Here is a 19,705-nt window from a genome sequence, read left to right as displayed (position 1 = left end):
TATAGACTTATAAAAAAGACGAAAATAAATAGAAGAGAGAGACAAGAAAATTAGATGATCAATCCACATAAATAGCAGCTCCAGAAATAAGAGTACAGAAAAATCAAAGAAAGGGAATTTATCAAAGAGATAATACAAGAAAACTTCCCAAACTGAAAGACACGAGTTTCCAGATTGAAGGGACATCATCACGACATTTCTAAACAATGGAAATAATGCTTCAAGAGCTAGCAAGAGAAAAAAACATGAGCTGCATACAAGTGATTGGAAATTGAATGTCACCTGATTTGTCAACAAAAATAGTAGTAGACAGAAGGTCGTGTTTTCTAAATTTTGAGGGAAAATAGTTTCCAAGCTAGAATTCTATACCCAACCAAACTGTTAACCAAGTATCAATGAAAAGTCACCTGCAGACATGCAAGATTGAAAAGATTGACCTTCCTTGTACTCTTTCTTGGGACTCCGCTTGAGGGGTGTCCTAACCTATTAAACTAATAACAAAAAATAGAAAGAGGGGATGGAGGAAACAGGAGATTCAGCATAGGTAAGAGGATAAGGAACGGTGGTAGAGGGGAACCCCCAGAAGGCAGCTACGCAGCAGCCTGGAGAACAACAGGTCCAGAATGGAGCAGTCCTCAGAAAATCCTGACCAGGAGGCTAGACCAGCCATTTGGTCCAGTATTTGCTCATTTGTAACAATGTGCTATAAATACTTAGCTGAAAGAGGTTCTCAGAAATGGCAGAACAACCAGAAAATATTGCCCTAGCTCTTGATAAAAGAGAACTAAAAAAGAAAAGAGGATTTGCAAGAATGAATCATGGATTCTCTGAGCTTGGAGATTCCTTACACAGATTTAGTTTAACCTCTGCAGAAATTTCCACCACATCCCTGGTAGGTCATCTAGCCCAAGACACAGGATATCTAGTCCAGTGACAGAGAAGTGCCTTCACCAGTCGTGCTATCCCACTCCCTAAAAGCTCTATTTGTTCAATATTACTTCTTTAATTGAAACTGAATTCCATCTCTCCAGAAGCTGTGCCCATTTGTCCCAGCTCTTCTCTCTGGAAGCACACAGAACAGAGAGCCATCTTATTCATGTAACAGCTCTTGCAATATTTGTACTTTACTGTGGCCTTCACCCCTGCCCACACCAACCATGTTTCCTCTAAGCCAGCAGTTCTCGAACTCCAGGATGCATCAGGATCACCTGGAGGCCTTATTTAAACACAGCTTGCCAGGCCCCATCTCCCCTAGTTTATGACTCAGTAGGTCTGGTGTGAGGCCCAAGAATTTGCATTTCTAACAACTTCTCAGGTGTGCTGAGAACCAAACTTTGAGAACCACTGCTCTGAGCAAACGGCTCCCAGTCAGTCCATGGCATTGCTTTCATGACACTCATCCTCAATGTGGTACCAAGTTTCCAGAGTGGAAATTATGATGCTTCTCATAAGGCAATGACTTCCAGCCTGGGCACGAACAAGGAACAGTCGGAGATGCAGAGGGTCACCGGAAATTGAAGCCCTAAGCAGTGACCTCTTTTGGACAGTGAGAGAGAGCCTTCAATTCCCAGGCAGCCAGAGAAGCAGCTGTAAAGTGATAATGCCAGGAAAGTGTATCTTCCCCTGGGCCTCTCCACTGCTAGGCTGGCCTCCTCTTCCACCCGGTCTCTGCCTTTTTTTTGGCTCTTCTCTGCTCTGCAAAGTCCTGGGTCCATGGGATGATCTCTGGCCACAGTACTACCCATAAAGGCCTCCAGGTGGCGCTTTAAGCTCACCAGTGGCTGCTGCTTTGGCTTAACGGTGCTAAAGCTGACACAACCTAGGTGAAGAAATAAGACCCAAGAAAAGGAGCTATGTCAGGATTACCATGACCTCAGTCCCAGCCCCAGAGTAGCTCGGGATCCAGTTAGCCATGAGTGAGTGAGGAGCCATAGCATCCCTTCTCCTACCAGGAGGACCGCTGGGGAGGTTGTCCGTTTCAAGGCCAGTCTCAGGACTTATAAGTTTGCCCAATTTAGCAAACAAAAATACAGGATTCTTAATTAAACTTGAATTTCAGATAACAAATAATTTGTCGTATAGATAAGTCTCAAATAGCATCTGTGGCATACTTAAACCAAAAAATTATTTGTTGTTTATCTGATATTCAAATTTAACTAGGCATCTTATACTTACCTGCCAACTCTAGTTTAGGTTTATTTACATGAGTTTTCCACCTTCCATTTAATGCACGCTTCTGGAATATCTGCCAGGCATGTGCTAGATACTACAAAAATGAAACAAGTGCAGCTCCTGCATTTAGAGATTAGTCTGGGCAAAAGGAATATTGACAGATAATTACAACAGAAAGTACAGGAAGCATGGGATAATGGGAGAACTTTGGATTGGGATTTTGACCTTAGGTTCAAATGCTGCTTCTGATGTTCACCAGCTGTGCGATCTTGGCAAGTTAGTTAACCTCTCTGGGCCTCTGTTGTTTATTATGAAAATGGAAATAATAATAATGGGAATAATAAAAATACCAAACTCAGGAGGTGACGAGGGAGTCTATAGAAAATGGTGTGCACTTCATGCCTGGCTGTAGCAGGAGCTTAATTAATGCTAGTTTCCCCTTTATAAATCAGAAATACTGTGAGAGAGAGACAATTAGAAGTGCCACAGTAGCAAGGAACTTTACCTGCTTTGGGAGGGTTTCTACAAAGAATGTAACACTTCACTTTTTAAATAAAGATAATAGCTGATACCGTTTATTGAATGCCCACAACATGCCAAGCATTGTCCTAAGCACTTGATCCCATTTGGTCTTTATTTTAACTCTCTTAGGTTTTTACTATTATTATCCCCACTTTACAGATGAAAAAACTGAGTAAAATAGCTCGCCGTAGAGCTAGTGAGTGACAGATTCAGTACTTTGATTCAAACCCATGTTGCTCCCAACCCACGCTCCTAACCTCAGGCTAATGCTGCCTTTGCAGGAATTGGCCCTTCACATTTGAGTTGGTGATGGTTAAGAAGAGAAGCATGAATTGTGCCCACTGAGCAGCAAGAATAGCTGGATGCAGATGCAAAAGTTGAGGGTGTAAGGCGCAGGGAAAAGTGAAAGGGAAGAGTCCTGGGGCCCTGAGGCCACCTCAGTTAATCCAAGCCTTTATCACCCACCTGATTTTCATGGTGGGCATTTTCCATAAAAAGCAGGGTAACATCTTGCCATCTAAGCCACTGGTCTTGAGTTGCTGTTCATCCTGGATACACTAGGTCATTAACATTCACAGGTTTGTCTTAAGACCTTTGCAAATTCTAAATTTGCATATTTGCTCCTGTATAATATAACAGGGTATAACTGAGGGGCAAAATCAGGTGACCTCTTGACCCTAATGAGAGTTTGGTTATTATTGATAGTTACCATTTATTGGGTATTTCCCATGTGTGAGGCGCTGCTTGGTATTTTTCACACATTATCTCATTTAACCATCACAACGACAGATGAGAAAAACCAAGGCCCGAGGTCACATAGGCAGGAAGTATCGGACCCAGTGCTTGTGTGGTTCCAGCAGGGTGGAGGGTTAGAGTCACTCTCTAAATAGAGACTCACCTGCTTCAAGTCATATGATTAAAATTCATTCCTCAGCCAAATTACTTATTGTTAAAAGATCCCTTGTAAATTTTAAAAGCATGTCAAGGGTTTCCTATATGTGGGAATTGATCCTGTTTCAGTGCCCTGTTCCACTTTTAACTAGTTTCAAATGAATAATGAACACCGTTGGTAACAATTACCAGCATCACCACTCCTCTCTGCCTCCACCTCATGACCAGGCGGGGCAGCCCTGCGCGTTCGAATGCAAAGTCTAGTGCCCCACCAGCCAGAGTTAACGCACTCTTTTAGACTTCCTCCACCACTTGGCTTTCCCAGTCACCTTGGGAAAAGTGCAGAAAGGTCAGATTGTTTTTAACCTGCTTGGCTGTTGTTAGTCTCGTGTGAGGTGCTAAGAATACAAAGGTGAATAAGATATGGTCTTGGAGTGTGCAGACTTCTGGTGGGGAGAGACATGAACAAGCACGGTAACACAAGGCGGAGGCAGACCATGATAATGAGTGTACCTGGTACCAAAGGGAACATGTCACCTCCCTTGGGGAGGCCCACGATGGTGTCACAGAAGAGAGGACACTAAAGCTGGCCTTGGAGAATGATTATGAGTTTGCCTAACAAGGGGAAAGGAGAGCCTTCAAGCAGGGCTCTGCCATGAAACAGACCTGCTTGTTCATCCAACGGCAGGTGCTTTGTCTTTGTGGCTGACATATATGGCGAGAGGTAATGAGGTGGGGGGCAGAAAAGGAGCGAAAGGTGAAGTGGAAATGGTTGGAAGGGGCCAGATTGTAACAGTTTGTCCACCATGTGAAGGAGTCTGAACTTTTATCCTTTAAGCCAGTGTTATTCAAACTTCCCACTAAAATACCCCCCAAAGGCAGTGTGGATAGTACAGGCATGGAGCTGTCTTGAGTTGAAACTCTCTTTAAAAATCTTGCCTGGAGCAGGCCTGGTGTTGTAGTGGTTAGGTTCACGTGCTCCACTTCCGGAGCCTGGGTTTCGTGGATTTGGATCCCAGGCACAGACCTACTCATTGCTCATCAAGCCATGCTGTGGCAGCGTTCCACATACAAAATGGAGGAGGATTGGCACAGACATTAGCTCAGGGCCAATCTTCCTCAAGCAAAAAGAGGAAGATTGTCAACGGATGTTAGCTCAAGGCCAACCTTCCTCACACACACACACACAAAATTGTCTTTAAAATCATATAGTTCTTGCATTCTACTTCATCATATGTCTGTTTTAATATTTTTAAATGTTGTTTTCTTGAATCTCTAAATAAAATTTAAACTTGAGGAAGATGTATCTGTTCTACAGCCCCTCCACTCTGTTTCCTTACATGGATCCCGCATGCCCAGAAGCTGCTTCGGCCAGTTCGAGAAGGGCAGCCATAGGAATTTAAGCAGCAGAGTTATGTGATAAGATTAATCTTCTAGAAAGAGCCTTCTAGCAGTGGTGTTGAGGATGGGTTGGAGGTGGGAAAGACTGGAGGCAGAGAGACCAGGTGAGAGGCTTGTAATAACCCAGGCAAGAGATGGTAAAGCTGATGGAGATGAGGAAGGGAACAGATCTGAGAGACATTTAAAAGTGGAACTGACAATATTGGAAAACTGTTCTGGTGTAGGGAGTTGGGGAGAAGATGTGAGTTAGGATTGCCTTCAGGTTTTTCCTGGATAGTGATGCCATTAGCAATAATGGGGAGTATAGGAAGAGTATGTTTTTGAGGGGAAGGGTGAATACGTTTAATTTAAGCCCGCTGAGTTTGAGATGCCTACGAGACATAAAGTTGGAGATATTTAGAGGGCAATTACATATGCTGGTCTGGCAGTTGGGAGAGCTGATTCGGATGGAGGTACAGCCCAGAAGTAGATAATGGCCACTCAGGGAGTATGCAGGGAGTATAGAGGGAGGAGAGAGGAAATGAGATGGGAACCCTGAGAATTATCAATGTTCAAGGGCAGATTTAGGGAGCAGGAGAGAATGGAAAAAGGAATGTCAGAAAGTGGTGGCTCCCTGGTGAAGGGCCAGTTCCAGGGCTGGGACAGAGAAGGCACAAGATGAGCCTAGAACATCTTGTGCCGAAAACAAGGAAATGTTCAAAGAATGATGGGGACAAATCCAAAGAACACGGAAGCCAACTTGAAGTTTCTTCTACTGGCCAAATCTGTGACAAACTGAACATCAAAACAAATAATCAGAGGATTATTCCCCATTGGGGGGAAAAATCTATGTCAACACTGCTATAAATAAATGGGAATGACTCCCAGCCCTAAACCAGGAACTGGCAACATGTGCCCGGCTGGATTTCAGAATCCCTATGAACTAGTAATTGCTGTGTGCACCTTCTGTTTTTCTCATTTTGGGAATGATCATGTCCATAGTCCTATGCCTGTGCCACTAGTGTATGTTTGGTGTGTGTGAGGCAAATGAGGTGTCTCTTTACTTCACAGGTCTTCAGATCAAGAGGACCGGTTCAAGGAGTTAAACCCAAGGAACTGGACCAGAGGAGCCATATCCACACTGAGCCCTGAGTGAGAAGATGAGATCCTGGACTTCAGGTTGGTGCTGTCATGGAATGAGACTTCGAGGTCTCGAGGGACAGGATGAATGTATTTTGCATTAGTGGGATGTGTGTGAATTGTTGTCATCAGAGGGTAGGGTGGGCAGATTGTATTTTCCAAAGATGACTTCCACAACATTTCCCATCTACATGCTCTTATTAGGTGACTTGGACATTCCTCCCATTGAGAGGTGGAGTCTACGTTCCCTCTCCTTGATGTTACGTGGACTTTTCTGGGGTTTTTTTTGCAACCAATAGGATATGGCAGAAGTGATGTCTGAGGCTAGGTTATAAAAGAGGATGCAGCTATTCTTTTCTTCACTATCATACTCACCCTTGAAACCTTCAACTACCAGGTAAGTAGTTCAATTGCCCTAAAGCCACCATGGGGTGAGGAAGCTAGTTCTGAGACAACATGAAGAGAGAGGATTGTCTAGCCAGCTCCCTGCTGTTTAAGCTCCAGCCACTATCTGATTGCAATCACATGAGAAACTCTGAGCCAGAACCACTCAGCTGAGCTCTTCCTGAGTTCCCATCCCACAAAAATGGAGATAATGAAATGGCTGTTGTTTTAAACCATTAAGTTGGAGTGCTATGTTTTACAGTAACAGATAAGCAGCACATGGTGAAATGGTAACATGTGGAGAATCTTGGTGAAGGATATGTGCAGTTCTTTGTAGAATGGTCCTCTATCCCTTGTGTGATGAGTGGGTGAGGCTACAAGGATCATGGTCTCCTCTCAGGATTACTCAGTGCAGTCTACGCCACCCAAGTCTACGCCTGCAACCATGGAGCCACACTGGAACTTCAGAATGGGGAAGAAAAATAAATCAAGCCTAAAATTTTCCCCTTGTCTTTGTAGAACCCACATACTCTGTAGATACAGTTAGGAACACCTTTAGTTCTCCAACTCTGGCTAGGAAAAAGCGTAGCCTGGGTTTTCACTCTCCTAACCCCTTGATTTGTCCTGGGAATTATCCTCTACAAAGAACCCTCTCCTTTCTGAGAGTTGCCTTGGATGGGAAGAGAGGGTCTTGACTCAGCATATGCTGTGTTCTTCTCTTTTCTTACTCACTCTATTTGTAATTGACTGCCTTCCCCTTCTCCCCTCAGAAAATGGGCTCAGTCAGCGTGCTTTGACACCAATAGTCATGGGGTGGAATCTCTGGGAGCCAGACAGGAAGACGTGGAAAACAATGCTAGCCTATGAATTCTTACTTCTGAGTCATTTGAAGAGAATGCAGCATCTCCAGCATGTCAACAAGCCCAGCAGAATCCAGTGATGTTCACCAAGAGGGCTCAGTCCCAACTGGGTGAGGAGATGATAGAATGGTGAGGAGTGAAGAACTTACACTGATTATAGAGGGTGACAGGAGTCATGGAGGAGGTCAGTACCCAGTGAGGAAATTTACGTTAGTGAAATATTTGGGATAGTGTTGAACAGAGACTAGCTAGAGGTGAGGATTCAGGAAATAGAGAATGCCAGAGTCTCAATTAATAGATGACTAGAGTTTCGGCATTAAGATGATGAGCTAAGGGAGAGGGAGAGTTATAAAAGTGGCAGTAGTACTTAAAGATTAAGTAAGTGTAAAGATCATGAGGAAAATGTTGCTTGAGACTCTGAGGCAGTTAGGTCAGAAAAAGTGAGGAAGAATGAAAATCTTTTTCTTTTGACCTTTTGACCCCCTTCACCCATTTCTTTGGGGGTCAAAGAAAATCCTTAAAGAATCTTGGGAGAAAATCTTTGTCTTCACTTGATTCAGTTACATAAACACTTAGCGGAACTCTACTACGTGTCACATTTTGTGCTAGATGCTGAGGCGACTGATTAATAAGACAAAATTCCTGCCTGCAAGGGGCACACAGTCTGATTGGGGAGATGGGCGTGTAAACCAAGAACAATACTGTAGGATGTGTGTGATAGAGGAGGTAGGTACGAGGCAGGTACAGAGGTGACCTCAAGACATCCATGAGAGTCAGGGCTGAGGGAGGGAGAGTGAGAAGTCATCTGCACACAAAGAACCAAGCTGCTGAAATCACAAAGGAGGAGGGCATAGTGGAGCCCTGGGCAGAGCATCGGAGCACAGGGACAGCAGGTGTGCCCAGGAAGAGGAGGGATCTAGAAGAACTGGGAAGACTTGGAAAAGCAAACTTGGAGTTGGGAATTTGGGAACACCAATGAACACATCAAGGAGGGAGCTAATTACGAGGAGGTAGAATCTAAACCAGCTAGCGGCAAGATAAAGAAACGAGAATTGTTTACAAATGCATTGGGAGAGGGACAAGAAGGTTGATAAAAACTGAAGTGATATGTTAGCTTGATTTAGGGATAGAGTGATTGAAAGCCATAAACCAAGAGAGGAGATAAAACCCAGCTTTAGCTCTCTCATGTTGCTGAAAAAGAAGAAATATTCTCCACTTTTTCCTTTGTGGTAGCCACGAGACAGATAAGAATCTGTCATCTGGCTGCTGTGGAATCAGGTGTAAATGGTTGTTCCTTCTGTGATTAGACAGGGTGGAGGAATTGTTACCCTGTTGCTAAGGAAAAAGGAAGGGGCTGTTCCCAGTTGCCATGGTGACAAGGTAAGAGCGTTCCCTCGGTACCGCCGTAAATATCTGAAACAGCTTTTTCCTCCTTGTTGCTATGGCAATCTAGAGGGACTGTTCTCGTCGCCCCCCACCTCCCGCCGCGGTTGCTAAGACAAGGTGTAGGTAGGGGGTGTCCTTCCATCGCCGCGCGGTTGCCTTGGAGACGGCGGGTGCCCTGGCCCCGCCCCGCTCGGACTGACAGCGGTGGCCGCATCGCGCCTGCGCAGTGCTCTCTTCCCCCGCAGTCTCTGTGCGTTGAAGCCGGAGACCGCGGCGGCCTCAGCTAGGACCCTCCGCCCCGGAGCCGCCGGCCGGAGCCGCAGCCTCAGCCGCAGCGCCCCTGCCGCCTGTCCCCCCTCCCCCGCCGCCGCCGCCGGAGCCGCCTCGCGCACTGTGAGTCCGGGCCGAGGCGACGGACGCCGTGGGGCTGAGTCAGCGGGAGGCCGGGGCCCGGGCTGGGGGAGGGGAACCGGGCAGTCCCCTTCGTCTCCCCATCCGCGCCCCCGCCCCCCAACCGCGTCTCGCCCCCCGCCCGCCTTCCTCCCTCCATCCCTCTCTCTGGGGCTCCCTGCGGCCTCAGCCGTCAGGCCTGCCCGAGCCACTCCCCCTCCCCTTTCCTCCCTCCAGACCCACCTCGGGGATCTTTCCCCACTAGATGCGGCGCTACCGCACCTCCGCCCTGGACTGATTTTTTCCCTCAAACTGTCTCCTGCTAGCCCTGTCTCTTCTTAGTCCTCTTGGGCCTGACATCTCCGACCTCTGTTTTTTCCCCAGTGATATGCTGGAAAAAGAGTGACAAGGGAGAGAGCGAGAGGAGACCTGGGGGAGGGGGACATTGTGCCCGTCCAAACCTTGGGGCCTCAGGTTTACCCACACGCTCCTGCCCTGGCTGCTGAGGCGAAGCAGATCTGGACAGTTCTAACTGGCTAAGAGCTTGTGGGGCCTTCAGAATAGATTTCGTTGAGAAGGATTCAGCCCCATCGTGATCAGCTATGTTTAGTGAACACCCGCCAGTGCATGGTGGCCTTCTAGTGGTTGAACTGTTGCCTTGGTGGGTGCTGTGGAGACAGATAGAGGTAGTGGAGGGAGGGAAAAAAAGGTTGTGTTTGGGAGCTGAAGTTCTTGCGCTTCCGGTGTGTTATTGTGAATAAGCATCTTGCAGTACTCATTAAAATGCATTTTTCCCCTGTAGTAGAACACTGGTATAATGTGAGGTTTGGAAACAGGCCTGATATCATCCATAACAAGTGCTTACTGTTTTTATGTTGTTTTTATGTTTTTATGAGGGGTTGTAATGGGACTTGATCTCTGATACCTGTAAATTCCATGTGGTAACCAGCTGGATAATAGTGAGTTTTAACATAACACATGCTGGGTGGAGAGGAACGAGAACTAAGGTTTCTCCGTGGTGTAGGTCTGAGGCCTGTACCCCTGCCTCCTGCAGCTGTGAGTGTTTGTGAGGTCTGTCACCTGATAGGGGTTCTAGCATATTTGGACAATTCCCTGGGTTATGTTTGCCACCCATCCACCTGCCCATCTTGCATTCCCTCATCTTGGTATAGAGGGGGATTCCACACTTTTGTTTTTCCAGCAGAAACTGAGCTGAAGTCAGAGTTGGTGCCCACGGCCAGAAGCTGTCTCTTAATAAACATGCCTCAACTCGATGGCTCCTAACTGCTGTGTGTACCTCATTGCCAACTTCCTTTGATTCTCTCTCTCTCTTTTTTTTTTTTTGGCTTCTAGATTTCAGTTTACTGTTAGAAAATACGTGTAAATATCAGCCAGTTAAACTGCACGAGAGGCTTTGGCTTTTTTATTCCCGGCTGCGAAAGGAGTAGATGGTTCACTTCTAACAATCATGGTGAAGGAGTAGTTTGGAGTTTCTGGGATTGCAAACAGTGAGAAATAACGATTTTGCTCCTTGACTTTGCTCAATCATGGCCTATTGGCAAAGCCTCCTCAGAGCCACTCCCCACCCCCATGCCCATCAGATTAGTTTACAGCAGCAAAGACGGCTGTCGCCCTAGTTTTAAACATAGAGATGAACTTCGGGAAAACTACAGCCCCCATGCAGCAGCGCAGTTTCTTCTGTTTCGAATGCCAGTCTGGGGTTTGGCGGGATGCACCTGCCTGTGGGGCAATGGGAACTGTGGGGCCTGAGAGTTACATTCCTTCTGTGTGGTCCTCTCTGTGTCGCATAGCTCACCGAAATACCCGAGCAGGGCAGGAGCAGACAGCTGTGCTGGAGAGCTGCTCCTCCTGGGGTGAGTGTATTTTGGGAATCAGCGATATTACTGGGGTGGAGGGTTGTGAATTAAGAACCAAGAAAATGTGTCAAGGCTAGATAGATCAGGAGGGTGTAAGTAAAATGTTCCCTTCCCAGCTTGCTGTGGGATAGTACATTTTCAGAGCATCACAATGGCTTTTATATGGGTTAATTTGCCTTTGAAATCCATACCAGTGTTTTATGAGATAATGATGGAATGCCTTTTAAACTGCTACTGTTGGGAAACAGAACTAATACTAATACCTGTGTCTTATACATTGCCCATCCAGTTGTTACTGAAGGTAATTGTTAAGATCAGGGAAAGGGACATGATTTGAACCAAGTTAGACCTAAATCTACGTAATCTATGTTGTGGTTTTGTAGCACTGTGTTTCCTTGATTCTAAGACACATCAGCAATTTATCAACAACTTTTAAAATAGTTTAACACTACCAGATCAAAATATATATGCTGATTCTAAGGTGCATCCTAATTTCAGGAACATGAAAACAGCCAGGACATGGCAAGACTTGAAGGGGGGATTTCTGTGTCTGAGACTGAGAAAGAATGATCTTTATAGTATTCCTGTGTGTGTGATGATGCCATGACTGACCTACCATCCTGAGAGTGCATGTATTGTGAGGATGGGTTTGTTCAGGTCCTTCCCCCAAGCTGGCCTGCTTTGTGGAGTTCTGTTTGTAAGATGGTCGGCTGGCATTAGGCATCATAGTGAGCTACTGAACAGAGGAAAGTTCCTATGTGGGAATCCAACACAAGCCTCAATATGGTACCCTCCAGAGGCCAAGCCAACTAGCTGCCAGCAACCATCTTATGAGCTACACCTGAATTTAGCCAAGTAACATCTTTCAGAAGCTGAACAGAATATATAATTTTTTAAAACCAGAATGCATCTGCCCTGATTTGTTTACAGACACATTTGTAAAGCTTCTAAGGCGCATGTCCTCCTCCTTTAGGATGCTAGAAGTGGGGTGGCCTTCAGATGATATAGTTCAATTAATGTCCTCATTTCCAGATTTTGACATGAGACCCCCAAGAGTTAAGTGACTTGCCTGAGGTCACCCAACGAATGTAGAAAGTATGTAAAAACCCTTTGTAAACTCTGTACACCATGCAAATGAATGTTGGTACTTATTAGTGGCTGAGTCAGGATTAGAACCCAGATTTCCAGACTAGAGCTGGTATTGTTTTCTACAATACCACGTTGCCTCATCCCTCATGTAAATATTCCAGAGGGTTTTAATAAAAATAATTTAGTCATCTGTAATTAGCCCTGTAGACAAGGGCTTGTTTTATTGTCTGAGATGGTGCAAAGCCAGGCAAAATTTAGTGTTACGCTGTCTTAATTATTTATTTATTCTTGCCACCTTAAAAATAATAATTTTTCTTCACACATTCCGACTTCAGGAAGGTTTTTCTTTTTAAAATTTGCATCATCTAACATAAAGCGAATGTGAAGGTGGGTGTTTGGAGTCTTCTCGACTTCAGGCTGTGAGGCTGTTGCATTCCAGAAAGCAAGGTGGAGAAGGCTGAAAGGGGGCCAGGAGGAGGGGAAGCTAGACTATTCTCCAGCTCCCAGAATGTAACCTTCTCTAGTTCCTGGAAACCCTAGGGATTTCCGGCCCCTCTCCTTGGGGTAGTGAGGCGGTCTGGCCCCTGGAAGAACATAGACCTGAGTTCAAATCCCAGTCCTGCCACTTCCTGACCATGTGGCCCAGGGCAAGTTGTGTACCCTCTGAATGCCAGTATGTCACTGGCAAGCCTGGGATGATAACCATCTTTTCACAGGGTGGTTGTGAGGGTTACATGAAAGAAAGTGTATAGAGTACCTGCTTAATAAGAGATGGCAATCGTTATTTTATATTTACTAAAGTATAAAATAAAAAAGAATGCTTTCAAAATTTTGTCGTGACTTAAGCCCATCTTGGGCCCTCAGTTCAGCAGCGCCCATCTCCTGGGAGCACTCCCAGTGTGTTGGACGTGCGCAGAGAGATTTGCCTTGTGAAGACCTGGCACTTGCAGTGTTATTTCAACTGCCAAAATAGGAGTATATGAAATGCGCCTTTGTCTCCATGTATTCAGCTGACCTGGATGTCTGAAAGACTGGTGGGGTAGGAGCAGTTGACGAGGAGAGCACAGACTCAAGTGTGTTTGTGTGCGTCGTGGGGGCAGTTCGTCCTCCAGTTGGGGAGGCCAGTCTGGGAGTGATCTTAACTTGAAATGGAAAAGCTGCTGAGCTCCTGCTTGTGAGTACAGCTCACATGGCCCTCATTCACTTCCTCTACTACTCGAGGTATACTCTAATTGGTAACTTTGCTCAGATTAGCTTCTGCATCCAGGACAATGGGAGGGCCGGGGAAAGGAGCTATCCATCTTAGGAGGGAAACCTCCTCACTAGGGAGAAGTAAAGGGAGGTCATTTTGGATCGTGACAGTTCCAGATGGGCTCAACACAGAGACTACCAAGTAATTACGGAGCCAGGGCAAGCTGTTCAGGTGGGAGAACACAAATGAACTTAAATTCCTCTAAGTTTAATTAGAGAAGCTACCTGTGTATAGGCATCTAAAGACTGAAAAGATAAACATAATAGTGTTTACCTCTGGGAAGTGGGATTTGGGTGTGGAAAAGGGAAAAGGAGACTCAAAGGGGAACTTTTACTTTATTGCTTCTGTATGTGAATTGTTACAAGAAGCATGTATGCTGTTGTAATTTAATAACCGATAGAGCTGGAAGTGGTTGTTTTTCAGTAAATACATTTTGGTACCAAAGAAGCGGTTGCCTGGACTTTGAGCCTTCAGTGCATGGGGCAGATAGGGTTAGACTGCTTCCTTCAAGCAAGCCAAGCCGGTTTGCACCAAGTCAGGCTCCTAAGTGAGGAGGGCAGGACCCTCCTAAGTGGCTGCTTCCCTGAGAGCCCAGGATGCCTGACGACCTCTTCCTAGTCTTTCCATTCCCTACTTGAGAATAGTCCCCTCCTTTTTTTGACCATTCAAAGTAATCATTACTATTCTAATAAACTAATTTAATTTTCAGCTATTGATGAAAGTGGCGTCAGACCAAATGACGTTTATGAAAAATCCATGCTTCTTACTTAATATCAAGAGGGCTTGAAGTTTAAAGGACCTCCAGCTGAAATGCTGACGCACTCTCTTGCAATAGCTGCATTTTAGATCAGACCTGGCTGATGGAGCACACCTTTCACACAGTAACTTATTAACTGCTTTTCCTAGGAATTACTGATAAACTATGACAAAATTATTAAGTGCTATTGCGCTTTAATTCTCTCATAAGTTGGTCAGTTGTGTTTCCGAGCCAGATGTCCTGTTTATTATAGAAAGATGACACACCTATCATTTGGACACGTGCTTTGACTTGCTTGCCCGGCAGTTAGGATGAGTTATGCTGAGTAACCCACATTCTATCATCCAATCTTCCCTTTGGCCGGGAGTACAGATTTGTGTGACAGTTGGCCGGGGTTGGTGAGATATCCTGTGGCCAAGGATGGTTTTTCCTCTGCGTAGAGTTGACTCAGCCAGTACTGGCCTAAGCCCTGTTTGTTGTTCTCACTAGCATCATGCCCTACCAACTTTGCTAAATTGGCATAACATAACATCAGTGTTTTGAGCTCTGGACGCTTCATTTGCCTGATGCAAATAAAGATTTGGCCTATCTAAAATGTTTTGACCCCATGTAAAATGATTTTTTTTCCTGAAGCTATTTCCTCCATATAGGAGATACGTACCATTTGTGTGATATGTTTAAAATAACCGAGTAAGAAGCATGGCTTCAAATCTGCCTAGTAATTTTGACAATATATATCAAAAGCCTTCAAAGGACATATATCCTTAGATCAGAAACTGCTGTTCTGGGAATATTTATAAAATTAGAGGTGGATATAAAAATACTTGTATAAGTTGCAAATTACCCAAGAGCTACTATGATAAAGACTGTTGAATAATCTGTGAGGTCAATAAAATGATGTATCAAAAGCAACAACAAGAACAAAAATACTTGTGTAAGGATTTTTATTAATGCAGCATTATTAATAATATCAAACAGTTAAAACAGTCAACAATTAGGGATTGGTCAAGTTCCCCTAGATAAAATACTACACAGGCATTAAAAATCTCATAGAAGAATATTTATTGATATCAGAAACTTTTGATGTAATGAAAAAAGGATGCAAATAGTATATCGAGACTGATACCATTTTTATAAAGAAATATATGAAAAGGTACTAGAAGAGCATATGCCAAACCATAAAGGATTATTTGAAGTAATGGGATTAAGAATGAATGGCTTTCTTTCTTAGTGCTTTTCAGTGTTTTCCAAACTTTTCTGCGTTAAGCAATTGTAACTTTTACTAGAAAACTTTTAACCGAGTGATTTATAGATTCCATGAGTAGAGGAATCTCTAAGAAAATCACAAGGTATTTAATTTTTTTATGATTTTTTTCCACTGTTGTTATGATTAATGGCAAACACTTCTCAAAGGTGTTTCTTTAGCTCCTGCTTCATTTCTTCTGTGAGAGGGAGCATGCCTGGAGGCTTATTGTGTTGGCGTGTGACTTGAAAACATAGCCTGGAAACTCCCCAGTCCATCTATGGAAATGAAGTAACCTCTTGACCCAAAGGAGATGTAAAAAGATTTATGAAAAGAAAGTATCTTAACGCTTGCTGTTCAAAGTTATCAGAAGATTTCAGTAAAACCCTGTTTAGCATACGACTCTGTTTGGCGTGGGTTTTCTTCCCCCAGTCTTTCAGATTCCCTGGATTCCCAGTTCCCTGGTGTCTTGGGGGCCTTATCTGAGACTTTCTCCCTGTTTTGGTGGTTGTGTACCTATCTGAACTATCTCTTTTGAAAGACTGCCTTGGCCTGCTGCAGCCTCCTTCCTCCCTTTGCCCTTGGCTATAATCTGAATAAATTAGAATACAGAATTCTCCCATATTCTATTCAGCCATCAGCTCAGAGGCCCTTTTTCTTCCCGGGATGGAGAAGGTTGGATGCCCACCAGTGGCCACCTGCTGGGCAGAAGCCCTCTGCAGGGGTGGGCTGGGCAGCTGCCTCTTTGCTATACCAGGTCCCTGGCGCTGCTGGTTGTGAAGGGAGGGGCTGGCCCAGCAGCTGTTGTCTCGCCTGGTCTTTCCCATCCACACACACATTGTACATCGCCTTGATGGCCCAGTTCAGTGGGCTGGTACCTGCCTTCTGTCAGTGGTGGTGTCTGCCCTACTCCGAGCACTGGGGACCTGGGACTTAGAGTTGAGGGACATAGGGCCTGTCACACGGCTCGGTCTGTGCTGCAATAAATGTTTGTTAAGCAGGATCTGCCTCTTCTTCCAAATGGTTCTGACTACCCAACACTGTCAGATGGGGTGGAGGCCTTCTCTGACACCTGGGCTTATTAGTGAGCAAACCTTTGGGTATGGCTAGCTGGAGACGCTCCACCACTTGGAGAGAGCGATTGTCAGAGAAGCATTCATCTTCTCTTGGGGACATTGTTGTCTTGATCACTTTGTAATTTATTTATTTGTTTTAATTTTTGTTTTTTAAAGATTGGCACCTGAGCTAACATCTGTGGCCAATCTTTTTTTTTTCCCTCTTCTCCCCAAAGCTCCACCAGTACATAATTGTACATTCTAGCTGTAGGTCCTTCGGGCTGTGCTATGTGGGACGCCTCCTCAGCATGGCCTAATGAGCGGTGCCATGTCCACGCCCTGGATCCGAACCAGCGAAACCCTGGGCTGCCAAAGTGGAGCGTGAGAACTTAACCACTTGGCCATGGGGCTGGCCCCAGTCACCTTATAATTTAAATGATGTTTCCTGACGGGTAAGAAATGAAATCTTAGCTCCTCTGAGCCAGCGAGATCATAGTTGGACTAATGTGTGTTGTACCATGTGAAACGGGCAGGCCTTGGACCACTGGATGAGATTAAATATCCCTTCGCATATGAGGAGACTTTCACTGAAGGCTTATCTCCAGTGGTGTAATATGTACTGTGTAGCCAGGCTTTTCTGCAGCTCCAGACACTTGGCAGGCAGCCGCCATCCCCGTCCCCTTCCCTGCAGATTATTGCTGCTTATCAGGGACTCTGATTTGGTCTCTGATTTGTTCTGATTTTAGATCGGTAGAGTTCACAGCTGAAAGCTCCCAATTTGGGCATCCTATTAACACCTTTAAGTGACAGAATCACTGCTAAGTACAAAGATGTGTTATGCTGGCCCCAAAATAGCAAGGTACAGTGTTTTGAGACTTGATAAGACTTGTATTCCCCAGAAAGTATAGTTTCCAGGTTTATAGGTTATTCATATAAATCTGCATATTGTCTTCTCAAGGCTTTATTCTAAGTGTACTCTCAACAAGTACTCTCCAAGTCCTTTCTGTTTTATATTCTTTGTCACTATGGGATATAAAGGAAATGAGATTCAGCCCCTGTCCACGAGGAGGCTGTAGTCTGGTTTGGACGGTAAGATGGATGAGTGGGATGATTGGTGAATATGACATTGGAAGTCAGTAGTATATCTGAGGTGCTTTATTGTATAAGACACGGTCTTTGCCCTTAAGGAACTCAGCTAACATTCTGGTGAGAACTGGACACAAAATTATCTAAGTTGCTACCATACAAGGGGTTGGGAACTTCAGCAGTGATGAGAAGAGGTACTTTGGTAACCCAGAAGGAAGAGTGACCCTGAGCCTGTGAGAACTGAGGAAGGCTTCTGAGAGGGAGACACGCTGGAGTGGGTGTCCAGGATGACATGGAGCCTGCCCACCAGAGGACAGATGAGTAAGGGAGTTCAGGCAAAAGAAATGAAAATGAACAGTGTATTGTCTGTTGTCAGTACTATAGAGTCTAAATTCAAAAAGGATTCTGAGAGGAAAATAATCATTGTGAATTAGAGTAATTGGAAAAGACTTCACGAAGGAAGCAGACGCTGAGCTTGCCCTGAAGATGCGTAGGCTTTGAGGGGACAGGGCCCCAGAGAGGGCTTTCTCTGAGGCAAGGTGAGGCATCCACAAATGAATGCTTGGGAGCGAGTGGGACGTGAACCGTAAGCAGGTTACTATTACCAAACTGAGGGCATAAGAGTTTGGGACAACACTGATGACATTAACTAGAAATCATGAGGTTGAAGAGATAGTTTGGAGCTAAGTTTCGTCGTGGACGTGGAGAACTAGGGGTGACAGTTGGAGACATCCAAGCGGAGTGATCACAAGAAGCTGAGGATGGGGTTGGCATGGAGCTCCAGATGTGGGAGTCGACAAGACAGGAGGGATGGCTTCCCTGAAAGGTGGGTCTCTCCTGAGGTCTTGGGTGCAGAGCACAAAGACCAGAGCTCCAAGTAATAGGCTTTGAGAATTGTCCATAATTAAGAAACAAGTGAAGAGATGTGGCGAAGTTAGGGTTGTTCAGCAGCAACGGAAGAGAAGATGTCAAGGAGAGAGCGTCAGTGCTGCTGGTTTAACTAGACTTAAGGATTTATCCAGGAGGAAACAATGATGATTGCTAAGGGTGTCAGTCCAGTTAAACACTGGAGATGGAAGCCAGATTGGGTATGGTTAAGGGGGAAACTGGGTAGAGAGGAAATAGAGGCAATGGATGGTCACCAGAGAACAGCAGCAGGGAAGAGGAGAAAAGGAGTAACCAAAGAAGCCACATGATGAAATTTTTTATTATTAAATTCTGTTTTTTATCAGCAAACATATAAAATTTTAATAAGTGTATATTTTTGTTTATGTAATTTTTGTGTATTAAAATGTGCCTCATCAGATTTCTCTCTGTCAACATAATTCATATATTTGTCACTTCAAATATCCCATTCTTTCTCTGGTATCCCATCGTATTGATACCAAAGTACAGTTAACCATCACTCTGTTATTGAGCAATTGTGGTATTTGCAATATTTTGTACATGTAAATATCTCTGCTTGGACCATCACTGTACAAGTTACTTTTTTTCTTTTGTGGGTTATTCCTTCAGGGTGTATCCCATAAAGAGGAATTACAGAGGCAAAGGGTAAAAATAGCATTGGGAGTTTTTCTGTCGTGATATAATTGACATACATTATATTGGTTTCAGGTATACAACATAATGAGTTATATTTATATATATTGCAGAATGATCACCACAAGAAGTCTAGTTAACATCCATCACCACACATAGTTACAAATTTTTTTGTTGTTATGATAACTTTTAAGATCTGCTCTCTTAGCAACTTTCAAATATGCAATACAGTATTATTAACCATAGTCTCCCTACTGCACATTACATCCCCAGGACTTATTTATTTTATAACTGGAAGTTTGTACCTTTCGACCACTTTCTCCCATTTTGCCCACTGCCCATCCCCCCGCCTCTAGCAACCACCAGTCGGTTCTCTGTAGTATCTATGAGTTCAGTGCTTTTCAATTCCACATATAAGTGTCATCATACAATATTTGTCTTTCTCTGTCTGGCTTACTTCAATTAGCATAATGCCCTCAAGATCCATCCATGTTGTCGAAAATTGCAGGGTTGCCTTTTTCATGGATGAATAATATTCCATTGTATATAGACCATATTTTCTGTATCCATTCACCCATCAATGGACACTTAGGTTGCTTCCATGTTGTTGTTGTTTTAAAGTGATTCCTTTTTTTTTTTTCCACTAGGAAAGATTCACTGTGAGCTAACATCTGTTGCCAGT

At 44.5% G+C, this 19,705-nt stretch overlaps 1 protein-coding gene across 4 annotated transcripts in view; it reads left to right on the top strand.

Annotated features, from left to right (window-relative positions):
- The first annotated feature begins 8,781 nt into the window (after positions 1-8,781).
- The window catches only part of MAPRE3 (microtubule associated protein RP/EB family member 3), a 49,510-nt gene continuing 38,586 nt past the window's right edge, over positions 8,782-19,705 (top strand). Inside the window, exon 1 of one of the 4 annotated variants that reach the window (XM_070573059.1) lies at positions 8,782-9,128. The gene's annotated coding sequence lies outside the window, so the exon portion shown is untranslated. Of the gene's footprint in view, positions 9,129-10,778; positions 11,000-19,705 lie in introns of those variants that run through there. The other 3 variants (XM_070573056.1, XM_070573057.1, XM_070573063.1) reach the window with 3 other exon arrangements.

Source organism: Equus przewalskii, chromosome 14 (assembly GCF_037783145.1).
Source record: "Equus przewalskii isolate Varuska chromosome 14, EquPr2, whole genome shotgun sequence".
In the NCBI taxonomy this organism is placed as follows: Eukaryota; Metazoa; Chordata; class Mammalia; order Perissodactyla; family Equidae; genus Equus; species Equus przewalskii.
This window is presented reverse-complemented; position numbering and strand designations above follow the sequence as displayed.